Source organism: Mytilus galloprovincialis, chromosome 10 (assembly GCF_965363235.1).
Source record: "Mytilus galloprovincialis chromosome 10, xbMytGall1.hap1.1, whole genome shotgun sequence".
NCBI classification, from domain to species: domain Eukaryota; kingdom Metazoa; phylum Mollusca; class Bivalvia; order Mytilida; family Mytilidae; genus Mytilus; species Mytilus galloprovincialis.
In genome coordinates, this window is record NC_134847.1 from 32,317,338 (window position 1) to 32,339,053 (window position 21,716).

A 21,716-nucleotide genomic window follows, 5' to 3' on the forward strand; every position below is an offset into this window, starting at 1 on the left:
TGGCATTAATAAAAATAAATATTATTGGAAATTCCAGCCAAAAAGTCTATTATTTACAATAAATGTTATTAACATTAAACATTGTTCTTGTTTGCCAATTAATTGAAAAAATCAAAACATAAATTCTTACAAACGTGAAACTCTTAGAAACACTATTCTCCTGTGGTACATTAGAATATCGTCAGTTCTGTCTTGAATTGTGTTATTTCAAATGAGCGGTTTTCTATCAGCTTCAATCTCATTGAACGACTAGAAACATCCTTGGGTTGGAAAATTTATGATAATCTAATTAACGCTATTTTGATTTGACGTTGTTGGGGTTTACATTGACAACGGCACGTGTACCCTTAGTAACTAGTAACAGTTTTCTATCTTATGCGACTAGCATGGTAAAAAAACAAATCACCAAAAAAGAGCAAAGGAAAACAAATACACAAAATAGTAATAAATGTTATTATTGGTTGATTACTATTGGTTAAATGGACATCTATGAGAAAACCATGCAGATGGTGCTCCATGCAAAGTTGTTTGATTTTGATGAAACTTTGCTGACATGTTCAGGTTGACCTCATATGAAAGTCATGCAAGTTTGAAGCCCTTACACTGCTGGTAACCATGGCAACGATAGGGATTTAGGGTATTTTCGAGTTTATTTATAGATGCTTTTACTGAAATGCATAGATTTCATAAATTTCTCAAATAGAAATAAATACTATAATACTTCTGAGTGTTTAAATACTTTATTAGCACAGATAGGATGAGTATGAAGTATAAATCACATAATTTTATTAAACATAATGATATATATAGAAAATAAGGGTGTGGCAAAACACATAAAATGATAAAAAATATGGCCTTTTCATCAAATCACACTAAAACAGACACTTCAGCCCAAAAGTCGCTTTAATTTACCCTAAATTTCAGAAATGCTTTGCATTTTCTTTGGTTCAAAATATTTTGAAGGGATTTCGGTTGCAAATTAATTATATAGATTTTATTGATCATTTAGATAGCCTCCCCCCCCCTTTTTTTTGTATTTTCGCAATTAATTGAGGAATGTCTCATATTTTAATGAAACCAAGCATTCAAAAATAAATACTTGAATTATACAGATTGTAACATGCAATATAGGTAAATCAAATAGAAAATTGGATTTTTGTGTCTCAAACAATAGTAAGCATTAGGCTTAAAAAAGGGGGGAGCTGCCAAAGACAATCTTTTTTTGGTATTTTTTTTTATTCCAAATTCCTTTAGTTCACTTGTCCCTATTACTTTAAAGAGTAAAATCCATTCATTTCTTCCTAGTAATCCTATTTTTGGTTAATGCAGCTTGCTAATTACTAAAGTTGTATTCTGGTTACTGAAAAATTATATGAAATTCAATGTCAAGTTCATCATATTGAAAAATCTAAAGTATTGACATTCAGAAGTTGTGTCTGACAGGTAAACAAAATTAAGACACGTTGCAACCTTTTACTTGCATGCTGGTTACCATATAAGTCATTTTGATCATGAGTACCTGAGACAGTGTGGATAAAACCTGAATTTCTATTGTACAAAGGGAGATACTCCAATAAAAATGCTGATTTTTAAAACCTTAAAATTGCATGTACATATTAATTTAAACTAACATACACTTCATCAATTTAATAAAATATAAACATATCTCTATTTGGTTATCTGGAGAGAGAGTTAATAGTGCATTTGAGCATATACTATTGGTTTGCTTTTGTTGTAGTACTTTCTAAAATTCGCCTAAAAAAATGTCTAAATTTATAAATTCTCTTTTAGCATTGATAAATTTTTAAATATCTCAATCTGTATAAATGATCATAAATGTTATTATTTTTTATAGCATTAGTATTATATTTAACAATCAATGAAGATGATACAATAACACTAAATGGTGCTTACATGCAAGAATAAGATTATTATAAACATACATAAAAGTTAATTCGAATTGACTTAGCAGCACAAGACAATTGTTGCATAAGGTATGGAATTTAGGGAAGTATTAAATTGTTTCCATACTATCTTATAAGAATTTATATACATGTAACTACATGAACTATGAAAGGTAATTTACTAATAATTCAATCAATAAAACTAGTTAGTCAATCTAAGAAACAATTTCTGACAAATGAAAATATTATTATGTTTATCAAATGGCCAAGTACATTTGTAATCTTCTTGATTGTCTTCAATACTGATGACCTTTTAATACAGAAGTAATTTTAGACTTCTTATTCGCTGATGAGAAAGCCTTGCTGATGGTGAGACAGTGAGAACATTCTATTTCCTAGCAAATATCTCTCTCTTCTCATTTGCATGATTTGTGTTGCAACTGTGTGTTGACTTGGTGGTTTTCAGCGAGATTCACATTGCCGTTTTTTTCCTTTTTTTCAAAGCATATGAGTTCCATTTCAATTTATTTTTATTTGAGCTTGCAATTTTTTAACATCAACAGGAAAATTCAAAGACAGATCAGGGCCTTATTCAAGTATCAGTAATATTATCTAAGTTTTTCTTCATCATAAACATGTTTATCAACAAAAATGTGTCTCAGCAATCAGTCTTCTTTGATGAACTCCAGTCATTTTTGGATCACCAAATGTCTGTAAAAAATAATAAGAAAACAATTGTTATCCATTAAATGATTGAAATTTCCTAAAAAGAAATTAATTATTACCTTGGTCTTAGTGTAAAATGTTTTTCCATTATCACAACTCTGACATTCCAGTACATAGAATAAGAAATAAAGTATACTAGCTAAAAATGGACCTAAATTTGATTTTTTTCTTATTCCAAGCTGCAGCAAACTTAATTTGTATGAGGTTAATTTTGTAGATTTCATCTTGTATTTATGACGTTATGACAATACAAAAATAGGGAGATGAGTATTGATTGCAAAAGTTCAAATGAAATGAATGTAATGCCTCTGTACAACCTTCAACAATGAGAATAAAACAGCTCAAGGGTACATTCTATTACAAATGCAGAGATTGCACCTTCATCAGGTGTGGGGGGGACACTATATAGACACTACATTCAAACTTGATTCACATGATACAGTTCAGAATTTGGATTGTGATGAATTATTAGACACATCATACATGTAGGTTTCTGACACAGAATAGATGTGGTAAAAGAACTGATGATTTTGAAATTGGATTTGTGCCAATATCCAAAATCTAAAGTCTACAAGACATAATTAGATTTATCATATCAAAAAACCCCATATATGCAATTTTTTAATGAATTTAAACAAAGTTTAAGTTTGGACCCCAATCTGAATCAACTTGAAAACTGAGCCCAAATCATAAATCTAAACATGCTAAATGCATGATAACATTTAGCATAGAAAAAAAACCTTCAATAATATTTTAATAAACGAACAAAGGTTTTTTTGCCCCCGTGGTCTTTTTTGCAATTTGAAAACGAATATTAACAATCTAAACATATAACATGTATAAGAAGTATTTAACCCAAAAAAGTACAATATACCGTTTAATTTTGCATAATATCAAAGAACACCAATTATTCAATTGTTTTATGAAATCAAGTTTAAATTTGGACCCTTTTGACCCTTTAGCTGATATAGACCAATTTAAAAACAAGCCAAAACATTTGAAATTGGTAAAACAATAAGCATTGGAAACAAATATATAATTAATTTTACAGCTAATTTTCTAAGGCATGTAAATCTAAGACTTTGGTTAGCTTGCATGGTTGGTTTGTATATTGTACAATTGCAATTGACATAACGTCTAATCAAATTTAAAAGTACTCCATAAAGGTTCAAATATGCCTATATTTATTGTTTGAAGATATCAACCTTTATAATTACAAAGCTTGAATCAATATTTATACAAACAGAGCAAGCAAACCTACCAAAGTTTTACTCTACACGCATTAGGAAAATAGCTGTAATAATGGTAAAAGTGTTTTTTCAAAAATGAAAAATACAAATGTAGTCTTCAGGTTTACCATAAATGCATGTATACTATAAATGAGGATCTCAGTGTCAAGCTGACAAAAACACATATTTTTTTCTAGGTTTAATTCTTATAAAGAGAACAATTCCAATGATGAGTAATGAAAATTTTGTTGTGTAAATTGTACTGATATGGCCCTTAATTGATCATAAAATAATAATTTGAGTGTTCTGTGTGTTATTTTTACTTTTTGTTTACCAGATTGAACTTTTAAAATTGAAGGGTTAATCTAATTTATTGATTATTTATCATGTTTTTACAATAAAAAATGTAACTGGTCAATTTCCAATTTCTATATTATATGATTATATTTCACAAATAATGCCAAAACACAGGTCTTATTTGCTGTCTATTTAGTAGTCTCTTGTTATGACTTGTTTGATTCATTTTTTTTATAATTATATCATATATTTACCTATATGATCTCCTATCATATCTGCTTCATTTTAACATTATTTTTGTGCTTTTCCATCTTCAACATTAACCTGTTGATAAGAAATAAAATATTGTATATTTGTACATTTGCATGATCAGTACAGTGAGTTACATCTACATGTACATTGTACATTAAGTTGGCTCAACATAATGCATTGGTTCATTGAAAAAAAAAGTTTTGTAGATATGATAATTTATTTGTGTAAATGTCATAAATGCTATGATATCAATCACATCATCAAGTAATTTATTTCTTCAGTATTGTTATTTTGAATTTGTTTTATCTGAGTAATCTGTAATGTTATAAGCTCATGTTGCCCCTTCTGGGCCCTTTAATTTGGAATACATTTGTAAGCATATTCTATTCAGATTCTATTTTCTTAACGATAGAAGTAAAGACATGTACAAGTTCTCTTTCCATGTTTATAACTGTGATACATGACCTGCACTAAGGAAATGTAAAGAAAAAGTCTCACAGTAACCAATTTTTAGAGAGAAAAAAAACCAGCTAATAGTCTGTAAAACATTTTTTTGAGTTTGAGAACCATATATTGTATCAATCTAGCTGCATTGTACAATGTACATGTAGTACTGGTAAAGGAATGAATAAAGACAGGAAATTCACAACTCTTTGGGACCTATATTGTGACTTTAACAGTACTTAATCAAAACCTGTCACAAAAATCTTTAGGGTAGGGATAAAAATAAAGGTAGGTAAGGGTAGTGCGGTTAACACACATACTTTTTAGTTGGCATAAATGTACAGTAGTTTTCGTATGTTTATGTAATTTATACGTGTTTCTTGTTTCTCCTTTTTTTATATAGATTAGACCATTGATTTTCCTGTTCGAAGGGTTTTACACTAGTAATTTAGGGGTCCTTTATCATGTTTATAGCTTGTTGTTCCGTGTGAGCCAAGGCTCTGTGTTGAAGGCCGTCCATTTACCTATAATGGTTTACTTTTACAAATTGTTATTTGGATGGATAGTTGTCTCATTGGCACTCATACCACATCTTCCTATATCTATCTACTGAATGTTTTCTATTTCAATGGGTTGTATTTAAAAAAAAAAAAGGGATTTGAAGCAACCATTATTTTTAAATTAGGAGAAAAAAAACAGAGTCAATGGACTCTATTGACAATTTGGAAAACAAACTCAGGGCGAACAGACCTAATACCGGAGGGCTTTGTAATAGAATATATATTTATCATGATTATTATAGATTTCTAGAGAGACTGAGAGAGAAAAAAGTTTTTCTATTAAAATTTAGAAGGCAAACACATAAATCTTTTAGTTTCAGAAGAATTTTAAATCATTATAAATGTATGTCAATGAAAATTAAATCAGTGTTTGCTTCAAGAAAATTATGTAAATACCCCCCCCCCCCCTTTTTTCCCCCAAAGAGAAATAGTCTATGCTCTTCTTCCTATATTTATGTGTTGATGTGATGTTTCTACAGTAGGTCTTTTTATGGTGTCAAATTGCTTTTTCTAACCATCAAAAAAATTAACAAACTTACCAGAACCAACTGAAACTGAAAGTTTTGCTTTGGAATTTCCGTTGCTAGATTTGGAAGGGTCATGAAAGGATGGCAGCAACTCATTTTGTCTTCTTGTCTACTGCAATCCAACTCCTGTCCATGTTTGCAGCATATGCATTTTAAAATGTGAGTCTGAAACCTAGGGCTAGACATGATAGTGATAGTCTAGCTTCATGAGTCATGTCTAGACTATAGCGATCTGATCAGGATCAGACTTATCCCAGTGGCAGTGGGAATGTCTTTGCCACATGGTTTGCTATGTCTTTGTTGCACTCTTTCAATAAAAATAAGTTTTTGGCTACACCATATTCATCTAAAATACCATTATTTCCTATCCTTCTGCACATTTGTTGATTTCCCTCCTTCTGTTATTGACACTAAATCTACCTTTTATTGTGAAGAGTTTTACAAAGGGAGATAATTTTAGCTATATTTTTCAGTTTTTCATCTTTTATTCAAATAAGCTTATATCAATTTGCAACCAAAATCCCGTTAAGAAATACTAGTTTGTAGTGAACCATAACGTTTAACAAAATATTTTTTCAATTTGAGTGACTTTTGAGGTTTTATGGACATTTTCAGTACAGGCTGAATTCAAATTTTAAAAAAACACAATTATGTCAATAAGAATAAAAACAAAGATAAAGGTTGAAATAAGATCCAAATTACAGTTTATTTTAGTAGAAAGTCTGAATTTTAAGGCCAAACAATTTTTTTTGTCATATAATACTTTGAACTATTAAAAAAAAAAAACCCCAAAATGTCCATTTTCAACAACATTTTCCAGCAAATTTGGTACTAAACTAGAATTGCCCTGTATTCACATAATTTGAGATAAATTGTCATTTTTAACCATAGAACTATTAGATGTACTTAATACTTTACTAGGAACCCAAAATCAGCTGAAAATTCCACAACCCCTTTCATAATTTTTTTTTATTTTGCATGGTTTTCTCGTAGACATCCATTTAAATATTCCCTTGCATATATGTCCTGCATATTCAGTACGAAAACAAATTAACAATAGTTACAATAAGTTGCTTATGTAGAGTGAGTCGCCTATAATGAAATACGGGAATTAATATTGCCACTGATACGTGTAAACATGACATAAAAATGAATACGGACGGACGGTAGACTACATTACTGAGTTTTAACTTATTATTGTGGGTACCATTTTTTTAGGATTAAGGAAAACGTAAATTTTCGTGGATATCTTATCACGTGGTTTTTTCGAAATTTGTCATTTGTTGAACCTATAATTTCATAATTAAGCCTTTTCCACAGAAATCCACAAAAATTAGTATCCAACGAATAATAATGAATCCACAGTATATAATAATACGTTCGAGTCTTAAGGTGGTACCCAACACTTTCACTAAAATTAAATTAAACGTGAGTATAAAACAACAAAGTACAAACAACAGTCACAAAACTCAACACAAAACTAAATATGAGCAAGACAACACAAACGAAGTATGGGGTTGTACTCATGAGCTCCGGATTATGACTATCACATATTTTTTAAGATTCAAAAATATATCATTTGATTACAAACTTAAAAGAGGGACGAAAGATACCAAAGGGACAGTGAAACTCATAAATCTAAAACAAACTGACAACGCCATGGCTAAAAATGAAAAAGACAAACAAATAACATCACACACGACACAACATAGAAAACTAAAAAATAAACAACACGAACCCAACCAAAAAACTAGGGGTGATATCAGGTGCTCCGGAAGGGTAAGCAGATCCTGCTCCACATGCGGTACCCGTCGTGTTGCTTATGTGATAACAAATCCGGTAAATAGTCTAATTCGGTAGGTCGAATCAGAGTGATCCTTCACAAAGTATGATTTATCCCTCCCTAAGACAAGATACTTGTATCTACGTTGGCCATTCTTTTTTTACGAAGAAAAGCAATACCAACTCTTTCAATTTGTCTTTTAGTTTTAGTTAACTGTTCACGTCAATATAATCTAAGTGAAAATAGTAGGCATACCTTTTTGAAGATCAATCTTTCAAACAATAGAAAGAAAATTATAACATTTTAAACTTCATTGACGACAACTCCATTGAAGACGGGTAAAAGATTAAAAAAATTACATAAAAATATACTAGAAATATTATAAAGCAAGTAACATCAGCATATATATCAGGTATCCAATACAAAATTATATTTCATTTGTAATCAGACTTATAAATTATTACAAATATTTCTATTCTTGTAGTTATTATAGTAGACAATGACTTAAGAAAAAAGATATTACTTGTTACCGTTTTGGAATATTCATATAGAAAAAATAACCGTTATGAATTTGGCACTATATGAAAACTAAGAAATAATTTGATTGTTTTTTTGTCGTTTTATGGAAATAAAACTTGCTAGAAGATTTGAATTCAGTTAAGATAAAGACATAGAATATTACAAATTCAACAACAACAACAACAAAACATGTATCACAGATAAAGCATTACCTCATTATCAGTTCAGAATAATAATACATGCTGACAGTACATCCGCCAAAAGCTAATATTCACAATCATCATACGGAGAACAGGTTATTTTTTTTTTCGAGGGCAGCATTTGATACACTTATTTTTATAAACAATAGTAATAATTAAACTTTAAGCTGGTTGAAAACAGTAAGTGGCAGGTTGTGATTTCGTTTTCTATGTTTTGTCATCTGTACTATGATTTGTCTGTTTGTCTTTTGATTTATAGCCATGGCTTTGTCAGTTTATTTTCAATCTATGAGTTTGACTGTCCCTCTGGTATCTTTCGTCCCTCTTTTATTGACCGGTGACATTTTAAAACTATAATGATTATAATATCAACAACGTCTTATCCAGTGTACTTAGATATAGGAAGATGTGGTATGCGTGCCAATTAGAAACTCTCCATCCAAGTCACAATTCATAAAACTAAACCATTATAGTTCAAAGTATGACCTTCAACACGGAGCATAGGGTCACACCGAACGGCAAGTTATAACGGGACTAAAACATTCTAGTGTTAAACCATTCAAACAGGAAAACCAACGGAATAATCTATATAAAAATCGAGAAACGAGAAACACTTATGAACCACATAAACAGACCACAACCACTGAACATCAGATTCCTGACTTAGAACAGGTGCAAACAATTGCCTACTAGTCGTTTTCCGAAAGGGTGACATTCTTAACGTGTAAGCTACGGTGTACAACAAACAATGAATATATATGAATAATTCTACAATCCTGACATCATATTGTTAATGAACCTGTGCCAACGAAAAAAAGTATTTGGTAAGACATAATGGACACAAGCATGCCAAGTGTCAAAGATGTTTTCAAAATCCTGTTTTGATAATGATCATCCTTTTCCACTAGCTATATATGAAACGGTCATTTGAAGATTGTAAAATTATTTGTATAACTACTTTGTCTGGTAGGGATGTTCTATATAGCTTGTCTTGTGTATATCGTTTCGGAATAGAAGAACTGTTTTGTAATTGTTGTAATCGAATTTCAGACGGGTAGGGATGTACTAGTATCCATGATAAATAAACGCGCAAAATTTTCAAATAGATTGATATGATCGCTATCTATTTTAAATGAATATTAAGGGCGTTCGCTCATCATTTTCAAATTAATTAACTTTTCAAAACACTAGTTTATATTGATAGGGAATTAATATGCCAGCTATGCTGGCACTTATGGTAGAAGCATCGTTTTGGGACAAAGAACGATAACTCTTTCTAGACGACCCATCTGAAAAGTTTCGTCACTCTCGCTAAATCTCGTACGATTATTTTTTTTAATGGCGGCCGAAGTTAACGTTTTAACGCGATCTTGAAAAAACGGGACAGATCGGAATAATTTCTATGTTAAATACGACATGAATTTTTATTTGTTTTCAAAAACAAGAATTCAGAAATGTTGGCTACTTGTGTAGCTTATTTGAATTTTATTGTACCACGGAAATTACCGAAGTTATGACAACAACATCTGACGCCATGTTTCGTCTGCTTCAACATTCCATTATCAGTGAGGTCAAAGCAAATGTCCTAAATAATCACAGGTACTTCATTCAAAAGTCACAAAATCATAATTAACGATAACATATTTAGCGTAAAAGTTCCGTCCAGCCATGGGAACAAAGAAAAAAATTCTACAAGCAATACATTTCGCATTTTTTTTTTTTACAAATTGGCCATGCCGGGCAAACTCCGGTGCACTGGTTGACCATGACTCCTTATGTTCATCTGCCACATATCATTATTCCCCACACCAAGGAACAGTGATAATTATACAGTTGAATGTGATCACGGTTATTCATGTAGTCAATGGCGAATCCAGCATTTTTCATAAAAGGGGGGGGAGGGTGACGGTGCGCTCCAGTCATGCTTCAGTTATTCCCTATTTAATCATCATTTTTTTTCCCAAGAAAAGGGTCTCCCTCTGGATCCTATGGTAGCCCACAGACTAATTCAAAACTTAACAAAAGTTAAAACATTCAAATAATTCACAATCTTCTAATTCTGTACTTCCTAAATGGCAAACTCTCAAGACATCTTTTCATTGATTATGTCACACCTTATACAGTCCCAGGAAATGGAAACTGTTTTGTTTTCTCTCTCTAAGTTTAATCATAAAAGGAGACTTGAGTCTGAGTAGTACATTTATATATTGTATGCTTCAATTATGGGAAGATGGAGTTATTAATATGATAACCCATGAGAATAAACCACTGTCCATGATAGGTATATACAGGGCATGTTACTTGGAAGAATGTGGGCTACATCCTTTAAAATTCAAGCTGCAGCAGTCACCTGCATATTTTATGCATCAGTTTATCCCTGATCAAAACATTTTTACCCTACCAAGTACTTTATCACTATATCACTATCAGGTTCACATTTCAACCTATTTAGCAATACACACTTATGATATAACATCACAGTACCAAAATTGTACTCAGTAACCAAATTGCACCTTTTCAACAAAAAATACCTGCATGTGCAATTATTTTATTATCTTCTTTTTACTCTGGTAGATTAATTAATGAGTGATAGATTTCTCTTAGAAGAAATTTAAAGGTCTGAGTGACTATAAACTATACAGAGAACAATACCTGTTGTATTTGTTCAATGGGACAATAGAACTGCAAAAAGTTTAAATGGACAGGTCACTATCAGGTGAATCTATGGAAAGGTTCAATTGGGTTTCAATAAAATGAGCAAATTAGATGTGTTACCATGAATATCCTTTTCTTCCAAAAATAATAGTTACAGCATGAAATAAAACAAAATCTCTGTTTATATCCCAGTTTAAAGGATTTGAAATTAACCATACATGTAATGATGTATGGAATTTGGGTACTGGTCTCATTACAGGATCATGGATTGTTTGGATGTAATTTCAAACTCATTTTTCAATGACTCTACATGGACTCAAAATTAAATTGGTGTGACTCTATTGTAAACAAGGGAAGTCTACAAAATAAGCACAGAATAAACTTTTGTCTGGTACATAAAAAAGTTGGGTAAAAAAAACTAACAATTTAGGTAGAATTAGAGTATTCTCATGTTAGCAACTTCACAACAGACTTAAAAATTTATTTTCATGACCAAAAAAAAAAAGTACAAACCTAAAGGCAATAAAATGCTTTGCCATGCACAGCCTGATACGACCGCAGATGTATATTGAGCATATAAATAACACCATTTTTTTTTATGTCAGTTGAAATCAAACATATTTTACTTTCGGATCCTTCAATATGGACTAATTTGAAAACAGGAATCAGGTAGACCCACATATTTCTATTCAGCAGAAGTCTCGAACTACATGTACATATCTCCTTAATTTCATATGATAGTAAGTCCTACAAACTATTGAAAATGTGTACATTTAATTTTTTTTCTAGCTCCTCTCATGTGAAAGCAGTACCTTTTTGGTCACTATTTATGTGTTGCGTCTAAATAAGAATTGTAACACTTTATAGTGACTGAACAGGTTAAACAAATACTTCTTAGGAAACAGAAAAAGAAGACAACTTGAAACAGCACAGCCATGCCAGTATATGTATGTATAAAACTCAGATCAGAATAGCATGGGCAATGTGTTAGTTCTATGTCCTTGTGAATTTATTGTGAGGAAAGTTATCAACAATTCTGCAGATAATGCAATTTTATCAAGTGTTTTGTACATTGCTGTTAAAATTTTCATACAATCAGTGAAACATTCAAACAAGCTATACTGAATTTTTATTGCTGAAAGTTTCAAACATTGACACATGTTTTATTTACCAAATAACTTGTGTTTCTGTGAAAAAAAATCATGTGCATTTTTGGAAATAAAGGGACAGAAGATCCTTTTCCTGCTCGGGTGCATGTCAATTGTGAATATATACTTACAGTTACCAAATATATTTTCTTTATCATGATACTCACATCAACATTATCATGATTATCAAGAAGTACAAATCATAGGAAAAACTACAGATAAAATATTTAAAACACCCTATTTTGAGTGCATCTCCTGCCAAATCAGTATTTGTTGAATCTATATATACTAAATAAGGTAATTTTTGGAAGAAAAACTCAAAATTTTGAAGAAAAAAAACCACCCCCAATAATGATGTACTATAACCCCAAAATCAATTATAATCTTTTGTGTATTGAATCTTCTAGTAAAATTTCATAGAGATCCATTCACTTATACTCAAGTTATTGTCTTGAAACCAATGTGTCTACTTGAAAACAACTATGACATCATTCAGCAAATTTTTTACATGCTTATATTTCCGATTTCCATTCTCAATTTTATTTTGCTGTCATATAAAAACTTAAAAAGTAAGCTACATCATGTGCATGTTATACAAAAAATATTTGCAAAAAAAGACATAAAGCTGACTCTGAATTAGTACAAGAAGTTGATGTAGAACATATACAACTCACAAACTGAAGATGATCAGAAACACAATTATATTTTATTTGAGTCAGATTTTTTTTAACGAAGCCCTTCAACTAAAATTATTTGGTCAAAATTTAACACTAGTATTAATGTTTATCATAACAAATTGGCAAATACGGCCTAATTATTATACGGCCTTTATTATCACCTAAAAAACTACTGTGTACAGACTTACATGTGCGGTTTGGGAAGTTTGGGAAGTTTTTATGTTTTAAGATATATATAAAAGTTAAATTTAATTTGCATATATATCTGAAAGATAAAATCATTTCTGGTGAAGATCTGGATTAAAAACATTTTTTTTGTCCTATGCTTGAACAGATTTTTTATTCATCAATTTATGAACCAGAATATTTTTTCAGGAAAAATACCATAACCCCTCATGCCTTTTCAAGTTCAATGTTCGTTCCCTAAACATTTTCTATCTGAACTTATAATTTCATTTTAGACATGTAACCTAGGACATTTGTTCTGAACATGCATGAAATATTTGCCACTGGACGTTAAACAGCCAACAACTAATCAAAACATAGGACATTGTCTTAGTATAAAGCTGGCATTTAAGGTAGCGCCTTCCTCATATTAAAGGAAGCAACCAAGCAAAAAAATATATATATGTCAATGCACTTGTTTTCGAGATATTAGTCATTGCCATTTTGGCGGGAAAATGTTCTCGCTTGACTTTCCATAGCTTTACCATTGACAAGTTTAAGTTCTCAAAAACTATTAAACAATAATTAAAATTTTATAAGACTTTTAGTGATGGATAATCATTAACACATGTAGAAGATTTATAAAAAGAAAAATCGTAGTAAATGGGCAAAATGTTTTAAGGCATTCAATTGGGTAAAATAACAGGATTCCGAGCAAACATCTGACAAAAATTAAAAAAATGACAAGCGCACATCCTTAAATACAATTGTTAATCTATCCTTTCGAGCATGTACTGAATTGAATATGCCGAATAAAAAATATCTCCAAAAGCAATCAACATTGGAAACACAAATGTTGCACAAATTAAATACAGAACTAAAGGCGCAGACACAACGCGATTTATCTTAGAATAGTATTTACAAAAATCAAAGGTAAGATTTTTAAATATTTCCATTAGTGAACAGACATCAGTAAATTAATCGATTCAAACTTAATGAAAGACGGACGAAAGATACCAGAGGGACAGTCAAACTCATTAATCGAAAATAAACTGACAACGCCATGGCTAAAAATGAAAAAGACCAACAGACAAACAATAGTACACATGACACAACATGGAAAACTAAAGAAAAACAACCCGAACCCCACCAAACACTAGAGGTGATCTCAGGCGCTCCGGAAGGGTAAGACGATCCTGCTCCACATGTGGCACCCGTCGTGTTGCTTATGTGATAACAAATCCAGTAAATAGTTTAATTCTAATTAGGCAAAAAAGGAAACAATAGAAAATAATCTAGTGAGTCCATTTCAGTGAAGGATTTAGGAAGCGTTGATTTTAGAAAAAGAATGCACGGGAAATGAATAGGCTTACGTCACAACAATGGTTAAAACTCGGTAATATTTCGATAACACCTATTCTAATGTGTTATTTCAAAGATATTTGAATGTTCTAAATAAATCAAAACAAATTCCATTCAGGTGATTTGATAGTATTTAATATCATTTCTTTGTCATGCCTTTGATAAAAAAATTTACAAGCATCTTGATAGTATCTTTGGTGTATAGAATACGTCATGACCAGAGACCAAACATCAGTGTTATATCATGTTCGTGTAAAAGCGGTCGATACTAAACATCTAAGGTTCTTTTGATGCTTTCAATGTATCGATTTGTATCCCAAACCTTATGTTTCTGCTGCTGATAAAAGTAATGTTACACAAAGATACAGTCTTTGATGTTGTCATAGATATATGGATACGCATCTGATAAAACCCAGGGAATCTTTCAGATTGAGAAAAGCATCTTTCTGTGTCCTTGTCAATGTTCAGTTATAATGTTTGTCTTTTTTTTTTAACTTCAGCTCTTCATAATTGGCATTCAAACGGCAAACCTCGGGTGACTCCGCTGCTCTTCGTCTATCTATTAGGTGGAGGCACGGAATCGGCCGAGTTGTGACGAATGCATTGGCATCAAGATTGGATCTATTCAATTTTTCACCTTATATTTTACTGAAGAACCATTATTAATCGAAATGTACTTAGATCATATATATTGCAGGAAAATTATTTATCGTTGATGTTATAAGTGGCATTCGTCCTGTTCGACAATAGTCTTAACCTACAGATGACAACAACTACGTAAGGTAAGATGTATGTGGTGGTCACAAAAGTAGTAATGCTTGTATATATAAGTTGTTACCATAATTTTTCTTAATTGGAGTAATGAAAACTATGTTAAACGTATTTATCAACATTGTTTTCTAGTTTAATTGTTAAGTATTTATTGATTTAAATATCCTAGCGAACAAAAAGTCCGAAAAAGCTATGTGTTAATGTTTGATACCAGAGCATACATAGGATGATGTCATGCCGTTATACGGTCTTTAACACGGAGTCTTGGCTGCCACTGCACAGCAAGCTACAAAGGGCCCAAAAATTACTAGCGTAAATAAAGTCAACAATAGTATACTGCTGTTCGAAATTCACAAATCGAAGAGAAAAAAAATCCGAGTTACAAACTAAAACTGAGGGAAACGCATCAAATATAAGATAACTACGACACAACAGAAACATAACATTAATATGTAGCACACACAGAAACGAACTATAATATAACAATGACCATTTCCCTGACTTGGTACAGGGCATTTTAAGATAAAAATGGTGGGTTGAACCTGGTTTTGTGGCATGTAAAACATCCGACTTTAATGGCAATGTTAATTATAACATTAAAATGACAACATTACATGAAAGGACTACAATACAAATAAATGGGAGAAAATATAGGACAGAGAAACAAACGATTAATAGGCAAATCATTCAAACAGGAAAACCTGAAAAAATAGTCTTAAATATATATAAAAAAAAACGAGAAACACTTATGAACCACATCAACTAACGACAACTACTCAACATCAGTTTCCTGACTTAGGACAGGTGCAAATAACTGCAGCAGGTTTTAACGTTTTAATGGTACCAAACCTTCACCCCATCTGAATCAATAGTGTAACATCACAACATAAAAAGACACACTATAAAATATCACTTGTAATGGCTTTACTCAATCAAAAGACATATTGACACAAGTGAACGTACACTGAATGTAACCATAAAATGAATACATACGACAGTAGATATGTTATTACAGACATAATTGATAAACTATAGAATTCAATATTTCATAAGATACAACCATGGAACTAAGGAAAACATGCGTGAAGTTCCCAGGTGTAACAGCAACCAGAGGCTATGAATGTCGTAACGACGATCATTAACCAATCAAATTCCTAGAAATATACTAAGCCGTGGATAAATATATATTTAAAGATTTTTATTGTAGGCAACCACATAAGAAGTTTTAAAACCATGCAATAAAGATGAATGTAAGTATAAGCAGAAACGCTTTTTTTCTTATTAAAAGGGGTATATATTAGTGATTTCCTAACGTATTGCTGCTGCAATAGTTAAATGTATAAAGACACAGTCGATAAAGGAGAAATTTCTCAAAAATTTTTAGACAAACTTAAAAGGAAACAAAATTGGATAGCAGAAACATGTATTTTACGTAAAGCTATACCCAAATCTTGGAAAGAAAAATTAAAAAGTAAAACATCTACATATACTAAAATTCATTTTCAACAAGACATAAAGATGAATAGCCATGGATTGTATTACAATCTGGACAAAATTTCATTTAAAGAAATGTATAATATTTTAATTAAATCTAATAAAGAGCTCCCAGTAGGATTTTGTGTATGGAAAAATCATTTCACTTTTGATAACGTTACTTATTTTATAAAGAAGAACCTTACTTTTACATTCCATTTTTTAAAAGATAATAGAATGAAAATGTTTAGATGGAAATTACTGCATAATATTACAGCAATTAATCATAATTTGCATCGTTGGAAAATATCTGATAATCCAAATTGTGTGATTTGTTCCAAATGTGATAACTATAATCATTTTTACTTTGAATGTAAATGGGTAAAAAATTATTGGTCAATAATTTATGACATATTTATGTATTTTAATATAGATCAACATGTCTTCTGTCTTAAAAATCTTGTACTTGGATATAAAATTGAAGATATTGAATATAATCCAATTAATCATGTCATAACAATGATTTGTTTAGTGATTTATAAATGTTTTTTATTTATCAGAAAAGAGAACTAAATTTGTGAACATGTTGTCAGTTCTAAAAAATGAAATTGAAACACAAATGTTATATCATTCAGATAGTCTATTTTTGAAAAATTTCAGAGGAAAATATCAAAACCTTAATCTTAATTTAAATATCCTAGCGAACAAAAGAACTTTTTGTTCAAAACTTTGATTATATTTATTTTTTTATGAGAATTAGACCGTATATAAATACTACAGTATTTAAATAACAAAGAATCAATCAATTAATAATTTACAAATCAATCAAGATCAGGGGTCAATAGCTCCTTCTTTGATCTCTTCAATATACTTCATTCTTACTTACCTGAAATATCCGATTATTATAAGTTTAAAATTTTACACATTTGATAAGTGACTTGATGACGGTAATAAACTACTCACCATTTCATGAAATTATTTGTCAAGCCATGAGGTCAACCATGCTTGATCATTCTTGATCATTCTACTTTCGGTTAAACTAGTTTTATATAATCAAAACAAATGACGGGCAAAAATCCGGTTCTTTTGTGTTCTCTTTTCTAAAATTACTTTCCTAAATGATTGTTTATAACAGAGACATATATACATATGTGTATATGTCTCTGTTTATATATAGGATCACTGAATAATATATATGTATTGTGTGCTCGTATGAATACTTTGTAAAATGCAACTAACACAAGATATAAATATAAGATATTTTGCTAATCAAATCCCCTGGTTTCATTAGCAATTAACAACACAGGGAGGAACCTTAGCGTCATTGTTGTAGCGCTAAGGGACATTGTTCACAACCAGTAGTGAAATAAAATATTTAAAGTTGAAAAAAAAAAAAAAAAAAAAACACAATCGAGCGAAGACGCGCAACCGGACGTGGGCTTCAGCTAGCCACTAAACAAAAATGTGTATTGATTCAGTGAAAATGGACGTCACACTAATATTCCAAAACATATAAAAGAACCAACATTTTCTTTAAAATGTAAGACTAACAAAGGCAAAAGGTTCCTAACTTGGGACAGCCGCAAAATCGTCGCGTGGTTAGACATGTTTTGTAAGATATCAACCTTCCCCCTATACTTCCAGCCAAACTCGCAGCAAAAGGCACAATAATACTCAGATACAAAGATGTCCAGATGCAATAATATTGAGGAATATAAATGACTTACTTAGCATAACACGTATTCCTTTTAAGTTCACCTGACCAAAAGAGCAGTCGACGTCTGTTAACTTTTACAAAATTTTCTCTCCTGAAATTACGTGACGAAATTTTACCAAACTTGACCACAATGCAATCAACGTTAGGGTATCTAGCTTTAACATGTGTCCGATGATTACCGCCTTCCAACTAAGACGAAGCTAACAAAAGAACAAAAGGTTAAAAAGGCAAGTTTGGTCTATTTCCCTTATATTTAAAAAAAAATATATTGATAGAGAGAAACTTAATTTAACCAAAAGATTCAGCAAGACAAGATCTACATTTCAGAAAAAAGGACGGAAATCACACGACGACTCATTCGTGGAGTAATTGCCTTTTAATGACGATTTTTTCCTTTTCTATATGAAACAAAAATTATAAATGATAGAAAAGTATATAGTACGTAAACTTTATAGTCTTGAGTGATTAAATGTCCTTCAATCAAGAATATTTTTTTACACACGTTTGTGTTTTTAGCAAAATTTAAATAAGATAGAGAGAAACCAAACAGACTAAATACTAGACAAAAATTAAACCAAGAGACTTTTGTCGTTAATTATGTTCCTTCGTTGTAGAGTGTCCTTTGTTGAATATGCATATAGACCAAGGTGAGCGACACATACCCTTTAGAGCGTTTAGTTTAGTTTCGTATTTAGCGTAACCATTATTCCTTATTTAGTTTAGTATTTTGGGTAACCATTATTCCTGTGAATTTTCGTATTTAACGTAAACATTACTGGTTAATTTTCTTCACCTCATACCATCCTGAAATGCATCCCATATTAATTGGTTGATTTATGAGGCGGCTGAGATACAGCAACAGCTATTGGCTTAAGTGAGATAACTAATTACAGACTTGTATCGTCTCAGGATAAGACATCAATGCCGGAAAGTTGACTATGTATATTTCAGTTCCGATCATTTTTCATTAATTCATGTACGTTTATTATGCATATATTGCACACTGACATTTAATATTGAAATATCAATTTTCACTACGTATTTGTTTGCCTTGTTTATCTGCAATATACAAGAACTGTTTAGCTTAACAGTGTGCATATGGGCAATGTTTACAAAAATGCATTATCTGTATTTTATAACTCCTGCCAATCTAGGCACACCTCCAGAGAGACATACCTTCAGAGTCGTGTCTATTTGTTAATGTTTTAAAATAGATCAAGGAAAGTGAGAGAAAAAAAAACATGGGTGTATAACGCACACTCTGATAGTTAATCCATTTAATATCATTCAATATCTAATAATACCATATTTCCCATACAAAATCAACAACCACATACACGCATGTTACCTAAAATTAGGATAGAGAGATATCAGTATGTTTGTTGATTGGATCAGTATGGTTCTGTACGAAGTCAGATTTCCTGTGGGTTTTTTTTTTTTTTTTGGAAAAGGCACCTTTTAGTAAAAGAAAATGTCGTTCAATTAAGTAAAGTGAAAAGCAGAAGCATAGATTTGAATTTACTGATTTTACTGAAAGTTCGTGATTGTTACTTTTTGAGTAGCCCACGACAATAGCTCTAAAAAGATGACCTGTACACATTTTCTTTTACGTTTGAAGTTCATCGTTACAGTACAAAGAATATAGAAAGGAACTTAGATAAATTCTTGGTCGAACATGCATGACTATATGATGAACTGCATTATGTGTTTTTGTTTAAGTCTAGGTTTCCAGTATAAAGTCAAAAGATCCACATCGTCTTTTTATTGCGATAAAAAGGAAGAAAAGACAGATTTTCTCATATCCGAAAATCACTAGTTCGTAAATTACAAAAAGTATCAATGGGATTCCTATATGTATGTACAACGAATGCTAAACGTTTTAGTTAATTATTCTAATATATGTTATATAAAATTGAGAATGAAAATGGGGAATGTGCCAAAGAGACAATAACCCGACCATAGAAAAAAAACAACAGTAGAAGGTCACCAACAGGTCTTCAATGTATCGAGAAATTCCCGCACCCGGAGACGTCCTTCAACTGGCCCCTAAACAAATATATACTAGTTCAGTGATAATGAACGCCATACTAATTTCCAAATTGTACACAAGAAACTAAAATTAAAATAATACAAGACTAACAAAGGCCAGAGGCTCCTTATATATGAATATAAAACAAACCTTATTCGACAATTTGTCCGCTGGGACACTAACATTGTTGTCATGAATGTAAATAATGCCATCCACAACCCTTTGATTCGTGAAAAAGTAGATAGCCCTTTTGATCGTGGCACATCGTACTCTTTGGAAGAGTTTTTAAATGGCTTACCAAACAGCTTTACTCAATTTTGATAAGGATGTCAGTTCTGGTTCATAAGTTTCGCGCTAACTTAATTTTCTGAATTAGTCTTACATCACATTAAATCATCCCTATTTATACAAAGAAAAGTAACAATCCAATAGAACAGTGTTTTTTGTTGTTTTGTTTATTTTTGTTTGCATTTGCAGGACACAGATACATCACTAGAGGCTGCAAAGGTTGATGATGCAGTTACGATTTTATTAACTACACTCTCCTCAGTGACAATCGTAGTGCACATGAGTTACATTGTGGTATGTTTTAAAGCTTTGAAGAAAACTTTTTACAATCTAACAATTCTTGGTCTTTTTTGTAGTGACATCACTTTGGGGATTACATCAGCACTGTTTTCGCTTGCACCTTTCATAAAGTATAAAAGCGTTGGACCTTGTCTCCTGCAGATATTTCTAGGTTCGTTTGGCATTCAATCAAATTATTGTTTGATATTTCTTCTGTGTTTACAGAGGTACTTAGTAGTGAGGTCTTTTAACTTTGGAACCAGTGCTATATTTGATAAGAACAAATTTTTAATCATTGGAGTATCAATGTTCACTGTACTGATTCTTTCGCTTTTTGGATCGATATTATCACCTCGTGCCGAATTCAAACATATTTGCAGACCTCCTTTTGTATATGTGGACAGTTTGTATATTTTTATTATTATTTTACCAGTAACAATAACTTCTGTTCTTCTTTTGACGTTATCAATACTCACTAGTTTTCGCATATGGAAATTATATTTCAAAGGAACAATAGCACCGTTTCGAGTATTAAGCGAGGAAATTAAAAATACTGATTGTCTGCATTCAATAATCGTGACAAAAGAACAAGGCACTCAAAAAGCCCTATGTGACAACAGACAAGGTGACGACAAAGTAGAAGCCATATCGATACAGGATATAAAAATCAACCACGTTCAGTTCCATGCCAATGACAGCTCTGAAAAAGAA

At 31.2% G+C, this 21,716-nt stretch overlaps 1 long non-coding RNA gene across 1 annotated transcript; it reads right to left on the reverse strand.

Annotated features, from left to right (window-relative positions):
• Positions 1–745: 745 nt before the first annotated feature.
• LOC143047388 (uncharacterized) lies at positions 746–6,696 on the reverse strand. The gene is made up of 3 exons (XR_012969540.1): positions 5,952–6,696; positions 4,411–4,480; positions 746–2,615 (listed from the first exon to the last, which is right to left on the reverse strand). It is a non-coding gene; the product is annotated as an uncharacterized LOC143047388 (long non-coding RNA).
• Positions 6,697–21,716: the final 15,020 nt, after the last annotated feature.